This window comes from Netta rufina, assembly GCF_964035555.1.
Source record: "Netta rufina genome assembly, chromosome: 7".
In the NCBI taxonomy this organism is placed as follows: Eukaryota; Metazoa; Chordata; class Aves; order Anseriformes; family Anatidae; genus Netta; species Netta rufina.
Genome location: NC_140130.1, coordinates 30,979,915 through 30,995,147, shown reverse-complemented (window position 1 = coordinate 30,995,147; position 15,233 = coordinate 30,979,915).

Genomic DNA, 15,233 nt, shown 5'->3' with positions numbered 1-15,233 from the left:
AGGACACCGACTCCAATCAGAGGTATCCCTCTACATTCTCCTGCTGCCCTGTTACTGCCATTGTAGGATCCTCCAGGGTGGCTGGGCAACTCAGTGAAATCTGTTTCCTAAAAAACAGACAACCTAGGCTTTGGAGCAACTTCTGTGGAGTCATACTGCTATGGCTCCTGGTAAAGTCTATGGGCTCCACCAGTCCAGCAGGGGCAGACAGCCAGAACTAAGGTTCACCCTCCTGGTAAGCGCTCTGAAGAGGAAAGAGTGGGGCTTCTGCCTCTCTGGGTCTCCCTTTGCTGTTTTCTCCTCTTCCACTGCCTTTTCTCTAGGAGTCAAGATGACACTCAAACCTCCTCTAATCATGGCCTATCTCATTCCAAATGGACAGTTAACGTTGTTTTTGTATTCTTCCTATCTATCCTTTCTACTTTTCTTTCAGGTAGTTCTATTTGTTGCTATCACTTTTTTTTTTTTTTTTTTTTTTTTTTCCCCATAAATATTCTCTTTCAGCTCTTGATACCTCTTTTTGTTGCCAGAGTCATACATTCTGCCCCTTCTCACAGTAATCTCATGACCCTCAGGTAATATGCAGTACTAAAATAGATGAAGTCCTTTCTCTTTCCTCAGACAGCACCTAGTTTCCAGCCCTGCTAACTTTATATGCCTGGGGTCAAGTTAAGATGAGTTCCACAGAAAAGATATTACTTTCTCGTTGGTAATTTAAGATTCAGATTGAGAGCCAAGGGTACAGCACTTTAAGAATAGCTATCCATGTAACAAATGCAGTTTGAATGTTAGGAGCACAGAGTAATCTTCTACCATTTTGTCAGGGACTCAAAAGTATACTGAAAAGGGTGAAAATGATGCTTTTGCAAGTAGATTCTTTAAATACAAGCATTTGACTAGATCCTTCTTTCTCTTTCTTTCTTTCTTTCTTTCTCTCTTTCTCTCTTTCTCTCTTTCTCTCTTTCTTTCTTTCTTTCTTTCTTTCTTTCTTTCTTTCTTTCTTTCTTTCTTTCTTTCTTTCTTTCTTTCTTTCTTTCTTTCTTTCTTTCTTTCTTCTTTTTCTCTTCCTTCCTTCCTTCCTTCCTTCCTTCCTTCCTTCCTTCCTTCCTTCCTTCCTTCCTTCCTTCCTTCCTTCCTTCCTTCCTTCCTTCCTTCCTTCCTTCCTTCTTTTAATTTGATATCCATGTGACATGCATAGGTGCAAATAAATGAAAACTGCATTGGTAGTTGAATGATTTGACAATGTCCTTTCCTTTTAATACTATTCAAGTATCTAGACAAAGAAAAAGAGAAAAGTCTGAAGCTCACAATTTCATGTCTACAAACATCAGAGCCATTCTTGAGGAAGGAATTTTCATCACATAAGAACTTCTGAAATTTCAAAAAACCAGTTGCATCTTTGAAAGGCTAATGTCTGGTGAAAGCAATTGTTGTTCAGGACCTTATATTAAAAATGCCTTTGCTTTCAGTGCTAACTCTTCTTCCTGTGCACAGGTCCTCTTTCATCTAGGTCAATGGGCACATGATGAATGCAACTGAGAGTAATCTGTTATTTATAAATCAATTATATCTAATTTACTTATATGCAAACATTTTTTATTTCACTCATGAGGGATAACCCATGGAGGAAAACATGCTTTTCTTCATCATGATATATAGCAGTTTCAAAGCTTAATGGTCTACTTGGTTCCCCACCATTCTGCAAACAAAAGTGTGGTAGGATCTGCTTTCAGACAAACTTTGTGTCCAAAGTCATTTTCTTTCATGATGAAAAAAGAATTGGGTTCCATCCAAACAAAGAGGACTTTTGGCATTTATACCACTGGGGGATCATGTACCTATGCCTTCACATCTGCTTTACCATTTTAAGTCATCCAAAAGTTTAGATCCATCCAAAGTTAAATTTGATTTAAAAATCCAAAACAGCTTTGAAAGATGTTCTACCTGGATATAGGCTTATGGATTATTATTTTTTTCCAAGTCAAAAAGTAAATTTTACTATTTCAGATAAAATGCCAGCTGTTGTAAAGAAATAGGGCAGGGACAGTTACTCTAGAAGACTCCTTTCTTAGCCGTCTTAACCATTAATCTGTTGCTACAGTGCTAGCTAGTGCTGTCATGACTTCTCCAAGTAGAATATGTTCCATTGTGTCATGACTAGTGCTGTATTAGTAAACACCATGTGCATGTTATTTTTGTTTTCTGAAGAAGGTCTAAGGGGAAAGAAAGTATTTGATGAAAATGGTGTTTAGTCCTAAACTTAGCTTCACATTGTGGTAGAATGAAAATTAAAACTCACCTAAACAGAGAAGGAAATGCAGCCAGCCACAACTGAAGGATTAGTAAAAAGTGTTAAAAATATTATATGAAAGTTTTAATTACACAGAAAAAAATATAAAATGCCCAGTAATTACAGTATATTGATTCCATTTTTTTTTCTTGAAATGCTAAAACTATTTCAACACACACAGAATCAATAAACATAATTAAAATATGAGCTCATCAAAACAGTAATTAAATGTACTTAACAGCTTTTGTGGCTTTTCTCCATATGGTTACTGTGGGAGTGTGAATCTGGCTTGCTAGATAAATGTAACAAAATAAAGTGAAAGCCTGGGAAAAGATTACTGTGGTATCATAAGCAAATACAATAAAGTCTAGCTCTATAATAAGTTCCAATAAATCAAAAACTTGACAAAGGAAGCAGTGTTTACAATTATTAGAGAGAAATTCTGGATGTTTTTTATTTTTTATGGGATTAACACTATCATGGACGTAATATAGAAGCCAAGTCAAATCTTTCTTCCATCATTAAAGCTGTTCTACTTGAACATATTCTGTCCAATGAGAGCTATTTTGGCATGTTTCTGGCATGCTGGTGTTAGTGACAAATCACTTGACAGCTGTCATTCAGGGGGCAATCCACATCAAGGACCTAATACAGCTGCTCTGAGCCGCCCTTTGGAGCAGCAAAGCTCCCTTCAGTGCTTAGATAAGAAGCATGACTGCCAAGCAGAAAGTAAATTAGATGTTTGGAGCAGGGTATGTGAATGCCTTTTCACTACCCTTCTCCCTACCTCCTCCCTGGCTGCATGTACAGTGCTATGAAGAGCACAGAAATATCAGTGGACAGTTCTTAAAAAAAATAAATAAATTGCACAGCTCCTCCTCTTTGGCTGCCTTTTCTGGAGTTCTCACCATGTCTCTCTGCCTTGTCTTCTGAGATCTTTCATAAATATAGCATTTAAATGCCATTTTTTTGCATCATGTCTATAATAGGCATATGCAGATCACATGCAGTGCATGTTATTTTATGTGTTTCTTGTATATAAAAGAATTTGTACAGGTGTTAAGGAAACTGTTACCACCCAGCACTCCCTTGACTGAACTGATGTTGTCACTGGCTTAAGATGAAGACATGAAAGTAATCAGGGTGGATATTGTGTAGTATTAGAAACAAAAATCATGAGAGTAAAGAAGTGCAGATCTACTATGTCTGCAATTAAAAAAAAAAAAAAAAAAAAAGAAATTTATTTTTACAGTGCACAGACACTAATGATGATTTTGGCTGTATAAATAAAGTAATTGCTACCTCTTGTTTTGCCTATTCAGCTCTTGACCTGGAAAAGCAACTACGTTCTAAAATGTGTTGCATAACATGGTATTGCAATGATATTCATAATTTTATCAGTACCTTATGGATGCTGTCACACCTCACAACTTAATGTTTTAAAAATGTGAACATTCATTTTAAAAGCTTTGTTTAAATCCATCCCCCAAATCCCTGAAGCCAACTAAGCTCAGAGAAAATAATAAGACAATACTTTACAATTCCTTCTACATTTTTTTCTAAAAGAAATCATTAGAGCTTTTTCTCACCCACATTGGGCTTCACCCCACAATGCATATACTTCTCCATCCCCTTGTAGGCTAAGAAAATAAATACTTTAAGATTGTGAAGTGATGCAAAAAGGCAAAGAAAATTTTCCTGTAAGCATACATATGTATAATCATTGTCCTCTGATCTGTAACACATCAAGCCTAAACACTTAGCTGATCATTTGATGCTTCAGTTTCTTCTATGAAAAGAGTTGGATACAGGTGTATCTGCTGCCTAACTGGACCAGGAAGAGGAAGAGTAGAAATCTTCAGCAGCATTTTCAGAGGTACTTCTGCAGTCAGGAATCTTACAACACTCATCTTGGGATGAGTGAGAAGTCTGTGCCTTGTTGGGGTTACAATGTCCCTCAAACAATAAGTCGTCTCTATTTACAGCTGTTAGAAAAAAATCCCTCAAATTTTCTTGAAAGTGTTTTGCTTTGTTTTTGTTTGTTTGTTTGTTTTTCCTGTAGGTGAAATTATGCAATTTTCCTATAAATAGGAACTGGCCCATAACTCCTGAAACTGCAGTTCTGTGGACCATTTTAAAGCTTAATGTAGGACTCAAATTGTGGTAATAGACTTATGTTATTCTCAAGTGACAGAATTACATTATATTACATTCCTTTACTTTTATCACATGAGCTGAGGAAAAGGGTCCCCCCCTGCCCTAGCTCTCTGCAGATAAAAGCATAGAGCTCATTCACCCCAGAATTATTCAAACAAAACCAAAGTCCTTCAAAATCCTACAAACTTTATCAGAATAAAGCACTAAGTCTATTGGCTACTATCAGAAAACCAGTCAATATGTTTCTGTCTTTAGACACCTGTTAGAAAATTTGAACTAGCACTTTTACACCTGAAGAACAGAGAGTGATAATCTGTTACTGGACCTTGATGTAAATTGTTTCCTGCTTCTAACTGAATATAGCACCCTATTGCCTCTCTCAGATGGTGCTATGAGTTTATTAGACTTTGCATCCAGTTTCCACATCTTGTATTATGTTGCCGAGTAGGAGACAAAATGTCTAGTAATTAGGGCTGCTTTTAAAGTTGAAGAGGGCCTTTTAAAAGGCCAAGATTGAAATGGAAGATTGAAGACAAAAATATCTTTAATGAAAATAGTCAAAAGAGGAAAAAAAGAAAAAAAGTAAAAGGTTTATTTTTTGGCCTGAATATTGAATTACTATAGATTTAAAATATTCAGCAGACCTTAGTAACTAGGAAACAAATATCTGGCAAATTAGGCACTTTGGCCAGGAGCTTCATCATCCTTAGAAATAAGTTTTGTAGGCACGTTGATTATTTTTTTCTCCTAAATCAGCCAGCTAGATATAAGACCACTTGATATTGCAACCATATATTTTCAAAGGAAAATCTCTAGTGATCTGTACTGTCCGCATGTGTATCAACAAGGCTTTCCTTTTTAGCAAGAAACTTTTTAGCAAGTTTCAATAGTATTTAATAAGGTAACAAAAAAAAAAAAAAAAAAAAAAAAAAAAAAGCTGCAGTATATTACTGCACTGTGAGAAGGATGCAGTGTGATATGGCCAATCTGCCACCTTTAGCCATTCATAACTCTGTCTAATTTTTCATAGCCCTAAAGGCATGGACTGTGTGGATGACACTTTATTTGCAGAAGATCCCAGATTCTCAGCCAGTTTTCCAGAAGTACCCATGAGTAGGGCCAGCCTGACATAAGGTTTTGGTGCATGCATAATCTTTCTCATCGCTGCTACCATTGATGTCAGCAGGGTTTTTCTGCTTATGGTAAGCTAGGTTGAATTAGACCAGGCTTTAAACGTTTTGATTCAGGTATCTTGTGGTCACATTTTCCTTTATAAGGTAATTTTTTTGATAGGTCTTCATCTCTTGTTACTGTTTGATTTGATGTACCTGAGAACAGGAATATAAGGGGCTGCCAGGCCCCTATTTTCATGCAGTACAAAGGTATATCCATTATCATTGATTTATCATAACAAACAAATTAAATATTTAGATTCTGGAATGTTTGGTTTGTTTAGAAATGCCAAAGTAAAGGTTTTATTGTTTCCTAATTAGCAGGCATTGCACAGTTTATATTACATGATTTTCTAGATATTGCGAGTTGTTTTTCCTTATTTGAGACAAAACTGGAAAGGTTAACTTTAACATTTTTCATTGGACAATTTTACATAAAATGGAGATGGCTGAGAACAGTATCTAATGTAGAGACAGGAAAGACACAGGTATAAAAAAACACGGTGACCCTTCTGTAGGGGAATAAGCATTGTCACAGTGCACCATTTAGGTTTTGAATCTATTTCCTATTTTATGACAGTCTGAGAAGAACCTGGCTAGGCATTTCCAGGCCCTGTGCTTAATAGCAAAATATGTGTTCTGTATTTTTGAAACATTAATTTGTTGTCTTGTCTGTTTGTTTGTTTGTTTTCTCTGAAAAAAATATATAACACGATTCTTTTTAAATCTAGCATATAGGTAAGAAAAATGAAGAACATCTGCCTAGCTTTGCTTTTAGAGGGAAGGAAAAAAATGTGGCAATAAAGCTTTGACAGTTTGAAAAAGTGTAGTGAGCATGTGTAATATGTTCATGTCTTATGAATTTGAGCACGCACACATAGCTAAGAGCAGGCCCAAGTCTTGAACCTCTGGCAGCAGGGCTGGCTCCCACCAGTCTCTATACAAACGTTGCGCCTCAATGCATGGCTAGTCCCATTGGCTTCAGAGGCACTACTCATGGGAGTAAAGTAACTCATGCATTTAAGTGCTTTCTGGACTCAGGCCAAAAGCTTAATCTTTTCCATTTAATACCTTTTTCCTAAACTGATAACAGCCTTCAAGTTTTCAGTATCATGTGCAGCAGTTTAAATAATGTAGAATGAAGAGAAAAAAAAAGTAAAATAACAGCATTGTAATTTAAGGAGTATCATGAGATAAACAGCATAGCACAGACACAGTTTTATTAGCATTAAGTAGCAATCTGCAAGTATGTCACTGCTCTGAAGGCACTCCGTGTCTCTTGGTTTCTGAAAAAAGCAGGCAGGAAGAATGGACAGCTCTGAAAAGGCAGGCACAAATTATCAGTGTAAAGCAAAGCGTACAAGATCATATTTTGTCTGACTTGAGAGCAAGTAAACAAAACTTGTCCTGTTTTTGAAGCTCAATCAGGACTGGAGGGCAGCAATATTCACATAAAGCACACAGAATATTGGCAACCAAGCCATAATTATTCTTTTGATTTTTTTTCTTTTCTTTTTTTTTTTTTTTAATTGTGATTTTCCATCAATTTTGGAGCATTCTAATCTTGCCCAGCTCCTGTACTAGCCTCCTTGTGATCTTACCTTCCTTCTTATTTCAGATGAGCTCTGAATGACGTTGCTAACTTCCATTAAATGTATTTCAATCTTTCTCCTGCTACCTCCTACAAAGAATGTTACATATGCAAGATGATGTTCAATTTTCTAGAAGGTGTTTTGCTGGGTTTCATTATTTATATAAAAGCTGTTCACATGCATGTTAGAGTAGGTGAAAATCAAAGGAATATGCTTTTTACCTGGAATGGAAAATATGTAGGCTTTGAATGATATTTATTTCCTTTGTCTTGGTGGCCTTCAAGAAACAAGATGGGGAGTGAAGTTCTCTCTTTAGTGTGGCTAAGATTTGATTAGGAGTTGAAAAGTTCCCCCATCTGTATGGAATGGGAATGCTGATAATCTTGTCCCACAGCTTCCCAGGTCTTTCAGACACACTAGGCTTCTCTGACCTTCCTTCATGACCAAACCCATGAATTTTACTTGATACTCTCTTTGTGAGGAGTCTAGAGAGGGAGAAATTTGATGGGCTCAGAGAAACTTATCCACTGTAATAGTCAGATATGGAATTTTATAAGGTTCGATGGCTTTTTGCCCAGGAATGTTTGAATGATGTAGCCCAGACAGGGACTTTTCCCAAGAGAAAAAGAGCAGGAGCAAATGGAGAGGGAGGAGATAGAGAAGAAAAAAAATATATAAATCTAGTATTTTTGGAATTTTTTGAGAACCAGATTGTATGTCTTTGAGTTTTCCTCACAAAAGAGAAAGTAAAACATAAAAGTAGGGTACTACCTGAAATAATTGATAGCAATGATGCAATTTTAACATCATGAGGGGGTTCTTCACAGAGAGGGTGGTTGCACACTGGAACAGGCTCCCCAGGGAAGTGGTCACTGCACCGAGCCTGTCTGAATTTAAGAAGAGATTGGACTGTGCACTTAGGCACATGGTCTGAACTTTTGGGTAGACCTGTGCGGTGTCAAGAGTTGGACTTGATGATCCTTAAGGGTCCCTTCCAACTCAGGATATTCTATGATTCTATGATTCTATGTATTTATCAACATTAAGGACACATATTTGATGGGAAAGAACTTAAGTAGGTATATTTTGAACATGTGTATTATATAAAAATATACAGGTCTACAAGGTTCAATATTGGTATATAATCTTTAAAAATATATTTAGTATTTAGCTGCACAGTTTTCATGTAGATTAACTGACTTATTTTTGCACAGTCACATCCTGAATTATCATGTTAAAGAATATGTGGCTGAGCAGCTTCTTTCTGAACAACTGTGGAGCTAGAGAAGTATGCGGGTGAGCAGTACAGGTAGTTACATGAGGAAAAAGGTGCTTAAAAGAGCCCATGGAAGTGAGAATGTCTATAATCACACTGAAAACAATGGACAAATGTTCCAGCAGAACAGGCAAGGTGGAAATGGTTCCTGGTGACAAATTCTAGTATATAACCATACCATGTTACCAAGCCAAAGTGAATTGAAGTCAATGATAGCTCTACTACTTTTGGTATCTGACCTGCCTGTGCATGGGAGAAGAATGATGGGATCCTGTGACCTCCCAAAAGTGTTAGAAAAGGGAAACAATTTGTATAAATATAGAAATTCAACACCAGAAACAAAGTACTGACCTAATCAGTGAAATGAACATCAAAATCAGTCTTCATGCTAAAGCTGGAAGGGTCTGGCATATCGAATAGAGCATGAATATCTTCAGGAATATGCCAGAAGCTAATTGGTTTAAGAAATCTGGCTGTATATAGAGACTATTACTCATAGATATCACGTTTTTCTGTTGCACAAATTATCTACAGTGCTCATGGTGTCTGCTCAAGCAAAAGTTTATTTTCATTCAGTCTTTTCTTTTCCCCTGACCTCAAAGGACTAATTAACAAAGTATTAGCATGTTTCTAAAATATGACTGAATTCATCTTCTTAAGAAAATGTACTGAAGAATGTACCCTATTATTAGAAATGACAGGATGTATATAGGGCCATATGTTTTCAAAGGGTTTTCTGTCAGTGTTAATCAAAACGTCGGAGAACTTATGAACATACTGAGCAGCACGTCAACCATATGGATAATATCTTCCTTTTAATACTGAGAATTTCAATTAATAATAAACATTGGAGAGTAACCTAAAATGAGACAGAAACAATAATATTAAGACCAGCACAAGCATAATATCACATCAGTCTGAAGACTCCTGGGTATTTCGAAAAATCCTATTGTGTGTTAATTCTGATCATGGAACTACATTCATTAATTCTTCTTAGTTTTGCTTGGAAAGGTAACTCCAAAAATGCCATTTATTTTTACTGGGTTTTGTACAGGACAGAGTTTGGCTCTTATAACATGCTATAGTAAGCATCAGCATCACGTGCTTGTCTGCCTAGTAGAGGTACATTTGTTACTGCAGTCATTTGTTTTTGAAAAGGCACTGGAATATTTGTTTGATGAAACACGCGTGCACAAATCATTTCACGGACTGTGCAAGCAGATGCAGGAAGAAAACTGAGCCTGTTTCTAAGTTTGCTAACCTGGAAAATGGATTGAGACCACATTATTTTGAATAACCCTCCAAGGGCTTAACATCACGAACTTACCTGCTTTTACAGATGGTGAACTCTCTGAACTAAATATTGAGAAACCTGCTCCAGAAAAAATTAATGTTGCAAGTGCAGTTATATCCTTCTACATCACTTATGGGCACATATGAGAGGTGCACATATCAAAAATGCTAAAGTTTTGGTTGTTTGGTAACACAGCCACACACATCACAAGAGGTCAGTGGGGTCTGCTCCTGTCACCCCACTGTCCCCAGGCTGCTGGGCTCAGGTCCCTGTTTCACCACGGGGCTCCTCAGCCTCTGCCCAGGAAAAAGCTGTGCTTCTGCCTTAGCTGGCAACATGGCCGTGGTCTTTCTTGCTGGCCCATCATGACCTGGAAGGTTTTATTTTCACTGATACCAGCCCTGGTTTGTTTTCTCCTTAGTTAAATACAAAGTTACACTTAGAAGTTGGACTGCTCACGTTGAGACGTAAAGCCTTGAGCTGCTGATAAGCACAATCTAGCCCTGGCAGAGTGAACAACTGAATCTCCTAGCAGAGATAGGGAGAAGAGGAAATATAACGTTAAGTCTTTGAAGCTATAAGTTGAGATCTCCCTATTATATAGCGAAGGCTTTTATTGGTAACTATCCATCTGCATCAGTTCCCAGCTTAGAAGAGAAATATTTTCACTGACATTTTCTGCTTCATTTTTCCCTTGAGTCCACTCTTGCTTTCCAACTTCCTTTTCTGATGCTGGTTGAGAAGCATGTTACTATGGATAGCACCTTCTGGCTGGTGACATTCCTCTTGCACCTGCTCTTTGCTTTAGTTTTGGAATAGCCACAGAGGACCCTATGACAAGGAGCAGAGCTCTTCCCTCCCTTCCCCTCTGTGCTATTCCATCAGCTCTTGCAATTTTGCTGTCAGTATTTGTTCTGCCACACAATAGCCTGTCCTGCAGATCTCAGGGGAGTTTCTCCTCCACCTAAGAATTCGTATCCACCTGCAAAATATTGGTAGAAAATATATATATAAGCTTTATTATTTTTTTTATAAGCTTTATTACTTTTTTATTTCAGACGAGGCTCAAGTACCAGGAACCCTGCACATAACATGACAAAAGTCTGCATGGCACCCTACAAGTGAAACCCCCATTGCCTTCCCCTGAGAGGTGCAGGAAATACAGGCTGTACTCTGACTGCTGAAGGTGGGTTGCACTGGGGTGCAGAGCTCTTTCACAGGGCACTCTACCACCACGCCAGGACCCAGCCTCCTGCCCAGCCCCTTTTAGGGTCTCCTTCAGTGATTCTGCCACGGATTACAGCTTCTCTCTTTCTGAATTTTCACAGATCCCTGTTCTCTGGTATGTCCCAAGAGTGCTTGAGCACTTTACTTCTGCTGTACAAACTATGAGAAAGATCTCAAAACTGGCATGTAGTTCCCATCAGCAAGGAGATTAGGGAGCCTTCTGTCAAGCAGATGTTCAGCTACAGGAGTGCTGCTGCACGAGGCCTTGTATGGATGCTGAAACTGATTCCCCTTGTCTCCAAATTATAATAGGAGGTGTTAAAACCTAAATAAATAAAATATAACCATGAGTCAAAAGAGAAAAGGAGTGAAAAACATGCTTGTTAAAAAATCCAGTCACCCTGGCAATTAGTTTCACTATGGCATAATCCTGATGAGCTTTCACATCTCCTATTACACTTGGTACACAGTGTTTGTTAGCATTTTACTCCATCTGCTCCTATACAATCTTCATCAGCTGAAGGAGGATATGGTTACTCCAGTCATTAAATGTTGATGATCCTTACAGGGTCCCAGTTGCTTGTGGCAGGTATCCATTATGTTAACTGTTCCTTCTCCTCACTCTTGGAGTTAATATTTGGTTTTGGTTGGTTGGTTGGTTGTTGTTGTTGTTTCATTTTTTTTTTTCACCTATGTTTTTTTAATAAAATTACTGCCTTTTTGATTAAGATTTTAACATCAGTGTGACTTTTAAGTTCAGTAATATATATATATATAGATATGTCTTATTTATTTATTTATTTATTTATTTATTTTAATGCATTAACTTCTGGGAAACAGTGATCCACTATCCCTCATTAGAAAGGATATCTCTTCTTTTCAAACTAAATCTACTCCTATTCTTCTAAAAGGAAACAATATGCTTTCACTTTCCTTAAAGCCTGTTACTGATAGATTTAAGTGGATAAATATATTTGACATTCTTTGCCTTTCCATTTTTCTCTTGCCAGAAATGCCAAACAGACTGTGAAAAAGAGAATTAATTCATTATCCCAAGATCTGTAGGCTTCTGATTCTTGGACTGCAGGTCATTAGCAATCATTAATTTTTAAAGCTACTTATGATGTCCTCTGAAGCAGATATCATTTGAAATAAACAGGTCCATTTATGTAGAAGTATGGTGAAGCCTGGGAAGCTGTAAGTGTATGGAAAAGCAGAATTTTAGCTCTGCAAAGATCTTCGATGAATACTGTGGCAGGGCCTGGCAGCTATGTTGCCAAGTGGCATAGTAAAAGGTATGAGGATTGTAATTATAGACATCAAGATGATTTTTTGCATCCTGTTCCTGCACTCCAAGCAGAGACGAAGTGATAGTTACCTTTTATATAGCTTTTATCATAGAGCAACCACATCATGGTCAGAGGGAGCCTACAGCACTCTGCAAGGGGTCCAGCAGACACCTTCATCGCCAAAAATCTTTTATTTCTGTGTGAGTGTAGATTATGTCATGGTTTTCCTTTTTCCTGACAAATACACACATCCCTCCCCATTTAAGAGTTAAATGTGCCTGCATTACCCCACTAATCACTTTCCTTTTGATGTTTCCATATAGTGATTAACCTATATTAATATGTAGTGCTCCCAACCTGAGAAAAGATGTGAGAGCTGAGGATAGCTGTGTTAATAGTCAAGCCATATGTCCTCCCCGAAGTATGATGTTGATTGCGACCTCAGAAGAAATCAAGCCTGCTTATGGCAAATATATGGAATTGATTAAATGAATAAATAACCCTATTATTTAGTTTTGCATAAAAATATGTGGGACCCAGGTCAAAGATAATCCCTAATTTTTCTATGCATAATAGATTCCAAAGTGTAAACATTACCAGTAGCATGAACCAGACTAGATGCTTTAAGTCAACAGTCAAAGGTGCGAGTGTAAACTCAGAAATATTGATAATGTTTGTGAATAACTTTAGACTAAATTATGCTGGAGTTCCCAAGCTGATGAGTGCCTCTGCTGTTTTAATACTCCAGTGTCTGTTATATGTATGAGTTCAAAGACTGACCACATTTTTATTTTATTTTACATTTTATTTTTTTTGCATTTGACATTTCTGTGTAATATTTGGTGTATATTTGCTTAATATTAGAGCCTTGGCTTCTGTGTCAGAATAGTAAAATTTACTAAGGAACTGAAGTAGTACTTTCCTTCAGCCCCTGTCTTCTGACCACAACTCATAAGTGTAAGAACAGCAGAGCAACTACAAATTATTCTGCTTTGAAGAAGCCACAGATTTTTCTGTTAAGCGATGCATGCTGCAAATGGCCTTCATGCCAGGACCTCATTGTGCTCTGGTGATTTTGAGACACAAATCCAAATTTCTCAGCTGTTTCCCATGTGTAGAATGACAGCAAATTCAAACCTCATACTAAAATACTGCGTTTGGTGAAGTTCAGACAAATTCTGAATGGGGCAGCTCTTCATAGTTCCTCTTTATCAATGATCTGGATGACGGGATCGAGTGCACCCTCAGTAAGTTTGCAGATGACACCAAGTTAGGTGCGCGTGTCGATCTGCTTGAGGGTAGGAAGGCTCTGCAGGAGGATCTGGGTAGACTGGAGTGATGGGCTGAGGTCAACTGCATGAAGTTCAACAAGGCCAAGTGCCGGGTCCTGCAACTGGGGCGTAAGAACCCCAAGCAGAGCTACAGGCTGGGAGATGAGTGGTTGGAGAGCTGCCAGGTGGAGAAGGACCTGGGAGTATTGGTGGATAGTCGGCTGAATATGAGCCAGTGGTGTGCTCGGGTGGCCAAGAAGGCCAACGGCATCCTGGCTTGCATAAGAAGCAGTGTGGCCAGTAGGGCTAGGGAAGAGATTGTCCCCCCGTACTCGGCTCTGGTGAGGCCACACCTCGAGTACTGTGTTCAGTTTTGGGCCCCTCACTACAGGAAGGACATCGAGGTGCTTGAGCGGGTCCAGAGAAGGGCGACGAAGCTGGCGAGGAGTCTGGAGAACAAGTCCTACAAGGAGCAGCTGAGGGAGCTGGGCTTGTTCAGCCTGGAGAAAAGGAGGCTCAGGGGCAACCTTATCACTCTCTACAGGTACCTTAAAGGAGGCTGTAGCGAGGTGGGGTTTTGGTCTGTTCTCCCATGTGCCTGGTGACAGGATGAGGAGAAATGGGCTAAAGTTGCGCCAGGGGAGTTTTAGGTTGGATGTCAGGAAGAACTTCTTTACCGAAAGGGTTGTGAGGCACTGGGATGGGCTGCCCAGGGAAGTGGTGGAGTCACCATCCCTGGAGGTATTTAAAAGATGTTTAGATGTTGAGCTTAGCAATATGGTTTAGCGGAGGACTTGTTAATGTTAGGTCAGAGGTTGGACTCGATGATCTGGAGGTCTCTTCCAACCTAGACAATTCTGTGATTCTGTAAAAATTATTGACATTTTTCCTCACAGGCACGGCAGAAACGAGCTTCCGGCAGCGCTGGGCACCTCCCCTCCCGCACAGCCTCGTCCCTGTCCAGAAATGTCTCCTCCCAAGCACTGCGCCGTCATGGCACACGAGGAGCACAGCATCCACAGGCTCCATCACCCAAATTTCTCTCTGCAGATGGCCCTGGGGGCTCCCACAGGCCATGCAAGGGGAGCCCGAGGAGCTTCGGCACTCAGGCAATGCCAGGGGTTGTGTGGGGACTGAGGGCAGGGCTGGGGGACTGTGGCGTGGGTGACAGCACAGAGGACTTGTCACAATGGGGGGACTGCTTTTAAGGCAGCCATGGGCAGCGCTGCTTCACTTTGTCCTGAGCCATTGGCGAGGTGAGTGAAGCAGCGGGGGGAAGGCTGGGCTGGGCCAGGGCCGGGGCACAAACACCAGCCCCCCGAGGGCTGCTGAGCCTGCAGCGAGGGCCCAGCCATTCAGGACAGGGATTGTGGCTGTCACTGCCAGCCCCGGGGGTCTGCGGCTCCTGCCCCGGCTCCCTCAGCCGCCAGCCAGCTCCCACCCAGCTGACCCCCTTCTCTCTCAACTCTTGCAGACCATGGTTTCGGAACTCTTGTTCGCGTTGACTTTCCTGGGCTTAATTGAGAGCCCACAGAAAGCTGGTGATGAACTTGATGCGGCTACAACCGCGCGCATGCAGCAGCGTGCAGAGGAGCTGCAGGCTCGCATGACGCAGCTGCTGATGGAAATCGAGCAGATGGAGCAGGAGAACGGCTGGGCGCGTGT